The sequence below is a fragment of the Penaeus monodon genome, chromosome 11, assembly GCF_015228065.2.
Source record: "Penaeus monodon isolate SGIC_2016 chromosome 11, NSTDA_Pmon_1, whole genome shotgun sequence".
NCBI classification, from domain to species: Eukaryota; Metazoa; Arthropoda; class Malacostraca; order Decapoda; family Penaeidae; genus Penaeus; species Penaeus monodon.
In genome coordinates this window covers 15,140,522-15,150,521 of record NC_051396.1, presented here as the reverse complement: position 1 = coordinate 15,150,521, position 10,000 = coordinate 15,140,522, and the positions used below count along the sequence as shown (strand labels likewise).

General features: G+C 39.2%; 1 pseudogene across 1 annotated transcript in view; it reads right to left on the bottom strand.

Annotated features, from left to right (window-relative positions):
• The window catches only part of LOC119578468, a 13,176-nt pseudogene extending 11,969 nt beyond the window's left edge, over positions 1 to 1,207 (bottom strand). The window contains exons 1-3 of the transcript XR_005229201.1: positions 1,192 to 1,207; positions 462 to 648; positions 114 to 308 (exon numbers count right to left, since the gene is read on the bottom strand). The product of XR_005229201.1 is annotated as a pyruvate kinase-like (transcript). The remainder of the gene's footprint in view (positions 1 to 113; positions 309 to 461; positions 649 to 1,191) is intronic.
• Positions 1,208 to 10,000: the final 8,793 nt, after the last annotated feature.

Genomic DNA, 10,000 nt, shown 5'->3' with positions numbered 1-10,000 from the left:
TACATAAAATTACATCGCATAATATCTCAAGGAATCTCAGTGACACCGAGATCATAAATGAAACATGTTCATCAAGTTCCTAGGAAAATAAGTATCTGAAAAATCACAAGGACTTCCTGATTCACGGACTCCAGCTGCATCAGGATGAAGGATGCAAACACAATGTCTACTCATTTGAACAAGGAGGAGGTCACCACGGTCCTTCTCAGAGACTGCAGGAAGGTCTACTGGGACACCTGGGAGGTTCATGCCCTTCTTGCTCCCAAGCATACCTCCATTTTCAACCTCACATTCAATGGAATCACTGCCTTTAAATTAAAGACAAAATATGAAATTAATTTAAAGAACAATAACATTGGCTGTATCTTTTTAGAAGGTTATTCTCTCTAACTTCTTATAGCAAGCTTTTTACTGAATAGAGTATCACAAAATAATTCATAAATATTATAAATGCCCCCAACTTACCACATCCTTGGCAATAGAGAGAGATAAGGCCATCATAACAAAAATGCGGTTGCCAGTTTCACAACTTTAGGTGATGTTGACATAGTCCAAGTAAAGCACCTCTTCTGAGCACTTTTCGTAGTAACTAGCTATCTTGGTCAATTGATTGTGGCACTTCCTTCAATTCAATTTCACTGATGGTCCCTTACAATAAAGAGTTCACTCATTAACTGCCTTTGAATGAAAGGATAAAGGAAGAAGACAACAGGGCAGGCAGAGAGGAAAGGGAAAGAAAACACAGGCAGGGGAAAGGGGTAAAGGGAAAGAAAGAGGCAGAGGTAGTACAGGTAACAGGTATGGTATGGTATGTATGAGTATGGTTATGGTTATGGGTATGTACTGGTATTATGGGTACAGTAGGTACTGGTTATGGAGAGATCGAGACAATGAATACGTATAGAATGCAGACTGAAGAAACAAGGATAGGATAGAAGAAGGATGGGGATAGACACAAGGTATGGATAGGAAAAGGATGGGGATAGACACAAGGCATAGGATATGAGATGGATAACGGATAGTGATAGGATGATGGATGAAAACAAGGATGGTGCTATGGAAGAAGGATGGGGATAGAAACAATGATAGGGATTAGAACAGGGATAGGGATATGAATAGGAATTGGGCACAGGAATACAGACTAGGATAGGAAAACCACAAGATAAAGGAAATAATTATGAATTAACATACAGTATCTCTCTAACATGTACATTTAATTAATAAGGATTATTTGTTGATAAATTACAATCTGGTATAGATAACTAATACATCCTGATAAGGATAGGCACAGATTAAACCATTCTCAAATTAGGCAGTACGGAATTCTCAGGTCCACTTGTATCAGGAGCAAGCAACGGGATAGTTCATGCCACCTCAATCTTCTCCGACAACTAAGAGAATCAGCCTGGAAAGAAAAGATGTTAAACATGGCTGTCAGACATATGTCTCACATGATGGTAAATACATGAAGGATAAAGCCAAGTGTAGAATGTGTCATACAGTGCGATGTTTTAATGCAGCCTCTCGATCATATCTTCGTAACAGTCATCTCAACATAGATCAGAAGAGACAAAAGCTGAAGAAAGGAAAAGAAGTAAATCTGGTGAGACAAATATGCAAAGGAGTAAATATATTAAAAAGCAATCACAGTATTACATGTTTCCGGATGATGTTCGGACATGCTTTAGATCATGCAGCGTGGTATCTGAGTTAGGGATCAGGAACAGTGCATGGTATATAACAAATCAGTAAAAAAGGAAACAAATTAATAAAAATGGAATACATCAAGATAATATTTACAACAGAAATGCACAATGGTAGATACAGTTAAAGCTGAATCAGCATCTTACAACTTGAAGTAGATGCGGAAGTCTCGTTAAGGTCAGAGTCACGATGTCAAGGAGTCGATTAGTGTGTCAACATATGTGGCATCATGGCCATATTGCGTCATGTGTGTACATTCGAATCTGCGAAGGTAAAGGAAATCAGTTGTAGATGTCGAAAATGCAATGCACGCTAATGTTGTATTGAATACTTTGGGCTGCTCGACTAATGCATGAGAGTCCAACTGTGCATAGCAGTTAAGTGATGTTATACAGATATTCATTACAACATGTGTAGAAGTAGTGTGCATTCATGTGTGTGATGAGAATCTCGTTGTGCAGTGTGAGTGTGGTTGTGCAGTGCTGTCTGTGTGTCTGTGTGGCATACATGTGTGTGTGTTGTAGTGTGCTGCATGTGCATGTTGTGTGTGTGTGTGTGTGTGCATGTGATGTCGTGTGTGTGTGTGTGTGTGTGTGTCTGTGTGTGTGTGTGTGTGCATGTGCATGTTGTGTGTGTGTGTGTGTGTGTGTGTGTGTGTGTGTCGTGTGTTGTGCATGTCTGTGTGTGTGTGTGTGTGCGCATATGTGCATGTCTGTGCATGTGTGTGTGTGTGCGCATATGTGCATGTCTGTGTGTGTGCGCGCATATGTGCATGTCTGTGTGTGTGCGCGCATATGTGCATGTCTGTGTGTGTGCGCGCATATGTGCATGTCTGTGTGTGTGCGCATGTGCATGTCTGTGTGTGTGCGAATGTACATGTCTGTGTGTGTGCATGTGCATGTCTGTGTGTGTGCATGTCTGTGTGTGTGCATGTGCATGTCTGTGTGTGTGCAAGTGCATGTGTGTGTGTGTGTGTGTGTGTGTGTGTGTGTGTAAATTTGGTTTGTGTGTGTTCATTGTGTGTGCATGTTTCATATGCGGTTTATTTGTTGTTTTGTTTGTCTGTTTGTTTGTTTGTATGTGTGTATGTCTGTGTGCTTGTGCATGTGTTTGCATGTGTACATCTTTTCATGTGTGCAAAGATGTGTTTGTCCAGGTTTGTATGTGAGCATATTCATATTTCAGCATTACATCTACATTCCCCCACAATCAATAAATACCTGAGTCACATCAGCAAACTTAGAACAGCACACCCAAAACACCATGGTAAAAATAACCACCACTTATATTTCCATACTTTTTCCAGTTATACTAATTAAGTGACAACACCAACTACCTAGGCAAGCTATAATGTCTGCACCATCACCTGTCCAGGCACCAACTGAGGTCAACCAATAACTCAACTAACTCTTGCCTACTTTGCCATTCCACCACCACCCTTGCCTCCTCCTGCCACATTCTGACATTCCAATAGCATTCACATTTTCCTCCTCCTCTTCACCACCTCTTCCACCACCTCTGCCACAACCCCTCCCCTCCCACCTCCTCTGCTTCAACCCCCCCCTCCCACCTCCTCTGCTCAACCCCCCCTCCCACCTCCTCTGCTCAAACCCCACCCCTCCACCTCCTCCAACAACCCCCCCTCCCACCTCCTCTGCTTCAACCCCCCCTCCCACCTCCTCTGCTTCAACCCCCCCCTCCCACCTCCTCTGCTTCAACCCCCCCCTCCCACCTCCTCTGCTTAAACCCCACCCCTTCCACCTCCTCCACAACAACCCCCCCTCCCACCTCCTCTGCTCAACCCCCCCCTCCCACCTCCTCCGCTTCACCCCCCCCTCCCACCTCCTCTGCTCAACCCCCCCCTCCCACCTCCTCCGCTCAAACCCCATCCCTTCCACCTCCTCCACTCAAACCCCACCTCCTCCCTTCTGAGGGGAGTGTGATTTTCTTCCCAATATGAGGAAATTTTCCCTATGAATACAGCAAAAAAATTACTTGTTGGGTTTACAATTAATGTTTTACACAAAATTGATACTGAGATGCTTGTCTATGTGAAGTGTACATGAAACATAACAATCACTCATTCACACTTTGACTAAGTTTACAGATTCTTAAGTAGAAGCTTCTGAACTGCTACTATATAGGATTCATTGCATCAGCCTTTCCCACTACCTATGCTCTTCATACTGCAATAATATTCACATCAAAGTATTCATTTTTCTATAAACACGAACACAAATGTGACACTTCATAAGATTCACCAAGACAGTAAATGTATGGTTAACAGTACTTCTTACAGTACAACTAGCAAATTCTTCATCTTTTAAGATGTAGCATATGCACTGAATAATGTAAATACAAAGGTCAAGTTTATAATTTTTTTCATGACAAACATTGAGAGCAAAATTCAACATCATGTCAAACTGACTGCATTACTAATTCAAAAATTTTCCTTTCTTGGTTGCACCACTCACAATCATTATACCCTGCTTATGACTCTCAGCTCCACAAACCTTACTTAATATATTTAGACATGTCACAGAATTTTTCTTTACCTTTCAGTTTCACTTTCAGTACAATTTCTTGGTCTGTGTTATTGTTAGAAATCAAATATAATGACGTAATTTTTCATTTTTCTGTTGCAATAGCATACTTTTTCACATCCTTTATCACAATCTAGGCAAACTAGCAATTATAATAACACTAATTTCAACTACTGACCTTATCTACAATGCCGGCCCACTGGTCAGAAAATGAAAGCGAGTATGAATACCCTCACAGGCACCCAACTGTACAGAATTGAGAGATTCAAGCCCTGCACACCTTCCACTGTCCTCTAGTGCCACGACTAAAGTCACCTACACGCAGCAGAGGTCTTTCAATGACCTTCTCAAGGCCAAACTTAGTTTCTCTGCCAAGTATAACCGTACGATACAGTGGTGTAGCCAGATTCCTCAATCTCCCTCCACTCGTCATTTTCTTTAAAAACTGGTATAGTTCCCATTTCAAAGACGATTCCACTAGATAAATACAGCTAAAGCTATGCCTAACATTTCAACATCTATTTCACTGTTTGAAAAGCTTCTATACATTGGCCATATGACAGAACAACTCTACGGTACACCTAGGTCTTCCCTACTGGCACCAGCCATTACATGAGCTTCTACAAAGATCAATTCCAAACCAGCAGAATTTCTATGGCAAATATAAGGCTTCTATTCCTTTTGTAAAATGTGTTCAGTTCACTGCACCCTTCCTTAAAACATGGAAAAAAAAACATAATTCACATAATATACAACAAAGAAAAGATATCTGAAGCTGGCAACTTTGCTAACAGTGCAAGTCTAATTATAAGCATCTCTAAACTGGTAATGTTTCAAAATGATGCCATGATTGGAAAAAAAATCATGCTTGGACATTACTTGTCTAAACAGATATCTCTACTACATATGCATAGCAGATACCTACTGTAGAGAATGAATATAAATATTCAACCATAAGAGAGAGACCAAACGTAATAACTTTGTTATGAACAAATAATAAAGGTATAATGCAAACATCATAAGTTCAATAACAAGCTCTAGATTCACAGTAAGCCCAATAAAATTTCTAATAAATCCTTGTGGCAGCCACCATTAGAAATGTTCAGACTGCTTGCCAAAATAAAATATAGGTTTTCTTACAAACACACACTTCACAGTGCCTAGGTGGCCGAGATGCTACAATAGTAACAAAAGCATAACTCTTCTCCAGACACTAAAAAAATATCCCAAATTTTGGGTAACCAGTAATATCTATGTTGATTTGATTATCCAGGACTGACTAATAATATATTTGTAAATATTCTAAAATCTTGTTATTTTCAAGAATATGGGGGAAAATTATAGTATTTTATATTCCTTACACAACAATAAGTAAAATACATTACAACCTTTTGGCTCAACTAACAAAACAGAGTAAACATTGCTAGTTGCCATGCAGTATCTGTGATTTCCAAGTACAGCAATACCAATTCAAGTATCTGGTTGATTTCCAAGTACAGCAATACCTTAATCCTGGAAGCTATGAAACAAATCCTATCTGTTCTACAGCTTTGTGGGATTAAAACAGTAATAACTGCAATAATTCTGTTAATAAATTACAAAGACTGCTTCAGTAAAAAGCTCCTAAGTGAGTGTGAATGTGCATAAACGAGGGAATATTCGTTCTTGTGAATAGGAATGTGTCTGTTTTTGTGTGTGCATGTGAATGTGTGTGCACATGTGCTTCTGTGCATCATATGAATGTGTGCACACATCATATGCATGTGTGCACACATCATATGCATGTGTGTGCTCATTATGTGTACGTGTGCACATACACTTGTATATGCACACATATACTACATATGCCCTCGTTTGTTTGCATCCTCATTTGTGTGCATAAATGTGAGATTGTATTTTTGTGCATGCATGTCTTTAGGAGTATGCATTTGTTTGTAAATGCACAAGTATTTGTGTGAGCATGTGGCCTGTTGCTCTAATGCCTGTAAACATCTCATTTCCAACCAAACCTAGCACTGTCAAATATACTTCTATTATAGCATTTTTACCTTCCCTGCTATCCTAATAAAATTGACCTTTGTTCATATCCCGTATGTCCCAAGAATTTAAATTAGTCTTGCATTTAACAACAGGAATGCAAGGAATTTATTCATAAACCTAGAAACATCTGCTCTGTTGAATTATCATACAAGCAAAACCAAATATTTATAATGCTTATAATCATAAAAAATAATAATAATAATAAATAAATGCGTGCAGTAAACAAATTTAAATCAAGCAAACCAAGATGGCAGATGTGTCTATAGCCATGTTTTTGTCATTTTTACCAAGACTAAGATTTTCATCTTTATGATATATTGTTTTTGCCCAGTGTGGGGATATGTGCTTGACACAAGCTCTACACTAACACTTTCAAATCTAAGTGTTGGTCTACTATTATCTTTAACTTCTGTATCATAGCTTCCTGTTTTGGGGTATAAATGTAAACATGCCAACAGCTGCAATGATATTGGTGGGCCCAAAATCCAGGTGTTATTTAGACAGACCATGATAGTGAAAGTTGTTCTCCATTCTGCATGTTACATATATATGGAGTTTTATAGTTCTAACTATATATCTACCTACAGCCTTCCCATATGTCAATGCTCCTCCTTTTAATAACCTTTTAAAATAAATAAATAAAATAATAATCTTTTAGTCTAGAATCAAAAACTGAAAAATGTCTCATTTTTCTTTTTTTTCATGCATGGCCAACCCTGATATTAGGAATGGTGCAGGAGTTGATTATTTCCCAATTCCACTGGGTTAATTTACATGTTAAAAAAAAACATGGATAGTAATAGCAGAGGAAAGTAGAGCTTTAGTCACCCAAAAGGACAACCACAACTGCAACCACCACTTTACACCACTTTGTATGTTACTTCTTATATAGACCTCATAGAAATATAAGAGTAACAACCATAGGGGAGCAAAGGACAACAAATTTTAAAGTAAATAAATATAAACTGAATCTAAAGTGACCTGACTAGCCTCTGGGCTAGTACAGTGGTAATGTGTCGGGCTCTCATCCGAGGGGTCGGCAGTTCGCACCCCGCCCAGGCACGAGAAATTGCAACTGTCGCCTGGAGGTTACTGCTGTGGCTGGGCACCATGGCGGGTAAGGACTCGGTTCAGCCGAGTCAGCACCAGCTGACACATATGAGCAAAAATCAAACAGACAGTATGTCACACCTAGAATATCCACTGTAACAAATGGAATTAAAACCAAACTCACAATTTGGATTTGACAAATGTACTATATGCCCCACAAGGTCAAAAGAATGAAACTAAAAAGGCTGGGATCATGTGGGCCAATGAAAATTAATGTTACACATTCCAAATCCGTGAAATTTAATCAATACTCATTCCTGGAAGTGTACAGAACAGCTGATGATTTTGTCCTAGAACAAACTGTATACTAACAAAACTCACTGACTGACTGACTGACTGATTCTCTTACATAAGCACAAGCACATGCTGAAAACAAACTAACATGCACACACGCACGCACGCACCCAGACAGATATAGGTCTCAGTATTATCAACTAAGTAGGAATACCGTATATATTTCTGACCACATTCCAGTTGTCTACTAGTGCCAAAAAAGTTCAAGGGGTACACAAAAAAAAAATACTGAAAAATATTACCTTTGAATTTCAAATTAGATACTTGCATCAGTCTCATTCATAACTGTTATATCTTTACATCTAAATCATCTTCTCTTTCCTTATTATGTTATTTTTGTGTGTATAAGAATCTATTACTAGGCTGGAAATACACACTACAAACAAATGCACAAGGAATTTTATCAATATCAATTCTGGAGTCCATACTGCTTTTAGCAATATGATTTTTTTTTTTAATCTAAAACTAGAAATTTGCAGATGAAATAATTTTCAATAATGTAACTGACAGAATTAAGAACTATATTCTATATATGGTTCATAATAAATTGTATAAATACCGAGACTAGGGGTACAGTGATTTTGAATTACTTCAGCAATGGCCATAGAAAGATACATCAAGTAATACTAGCAGGCATGAAAACTCAGTCTCCCGAAAGTCTCCCTAAAGATCAATCTGCATTACCTCAAGTAAACCATTATGGCCTTCAACTCTTACCATACTAACACATGTAGCAATGTAAATATAACCTATCATCACATTATCTTACCACTTACATTATAGCAGTCTCTACATAATATTTAATTAAAATAATGTAATAACTAAGAGGATGCTCGTGTGATTCCTGGGACCTAACTTGTTTGTTTACACAGGCATTATGTTTCTTTACATGAGAGCGATAGTTTTCTGCCAGTGTGTTTGGGTTGAACCATCTGCAAGCAGAAAATTCACTCTGAAAAGCAAAATCTGAGTGGAAAATTTCTAATGTAAAATGTTCTGTCTTTCCTGGCAGTTTCTCATCATATATGCACTCAGGAATCCTTTGTCCTTCCAGTGGAGGTTTGTTAGACTTTGATGAGTGCCAAAGAGGTTGTGGGTTTTTCATGGTTGGAGGTGGAAAAGACAGAATATCCTATGTCCAATACGTTATAATAAAGAAATATTCTTATATATCTTTAAATCAAAATATACAATACACACACACACACACACATACACATGTACACGCACATGCACACACACAAGCTTACAAATTCTTGCATGCCAGTACAAAATTACCATTCTTTAACTAACTTACTAACTTACTTCTCACTCACTCACCTCTCTCACTCACTCACCTCTCTCACTCACTCACCTCTCTCACTCACTCACTCACTCTCTCACTCACTCACTCTCCTCACTCACTCACCTCTCTCACTCACTCACCTCTCTCACTCACTCACCTCCTCACTCACTCATCCTCACACTCACTCACTCACTCACTCACCTCTCTCACTCACTCACTTTCACTCACTCCTATTCACTCACTCATCACTTCACTCACCTCTCTCACCTCACTCACACAATCTCACTTTCACTCACCTCTCTCCACTCACTCACTTCACTCACTTTTCACTCACCTCTCTCACTCACTCACTCACTCACTTTTCACTCACCTCTCTCTCACTAACTCATTCACTCACTCACTCACTTTTCACTCACCTCTCTCTCTCATTCACTCACTCACTCACTTTTCACTCACCTCTCTCTCACTCACTCACTCTTTCACTCAACCTCTCTCACTCACTCACTCACTCACTCACTCACTTCACTCCTCACCTCACTCACTCACTCACTTTTCACTCACCTCTCTCACTCACTCACTTTTCACTCACCTCTCACTCTCACTCACTTTTCACTCACCTCTCTCACTCACTCACTTTTCACTCACCTCTCTCACTCACTTTCACTCTCACTCACTCACTCTCTCACTCATCACTTTTCAACTCAACCTTATCTCACGTCACTTTTCATCTCACCTCTCTCACTCACTCACGATTTCACTCACCTCTCTTCATCACTGCACGTTTCTTACTCACCTCATCTACACTCATCAATCACTTTATTCACTCACCTCATCTCACTCAACTCATTATAACACTCAGCACGTCGTATCACTTTCACTCACTTTCACTCACCTCATCTCATCACTCCTTTTCACTGACCTTTAACACTCACTTCACTATTCTCACTGCAGCTCTTCTTCACTCGACTCAACTTTTCAACTCACTTTCCGACTCGCTCAATAAAAGTATAAGGCAGCGTATGAG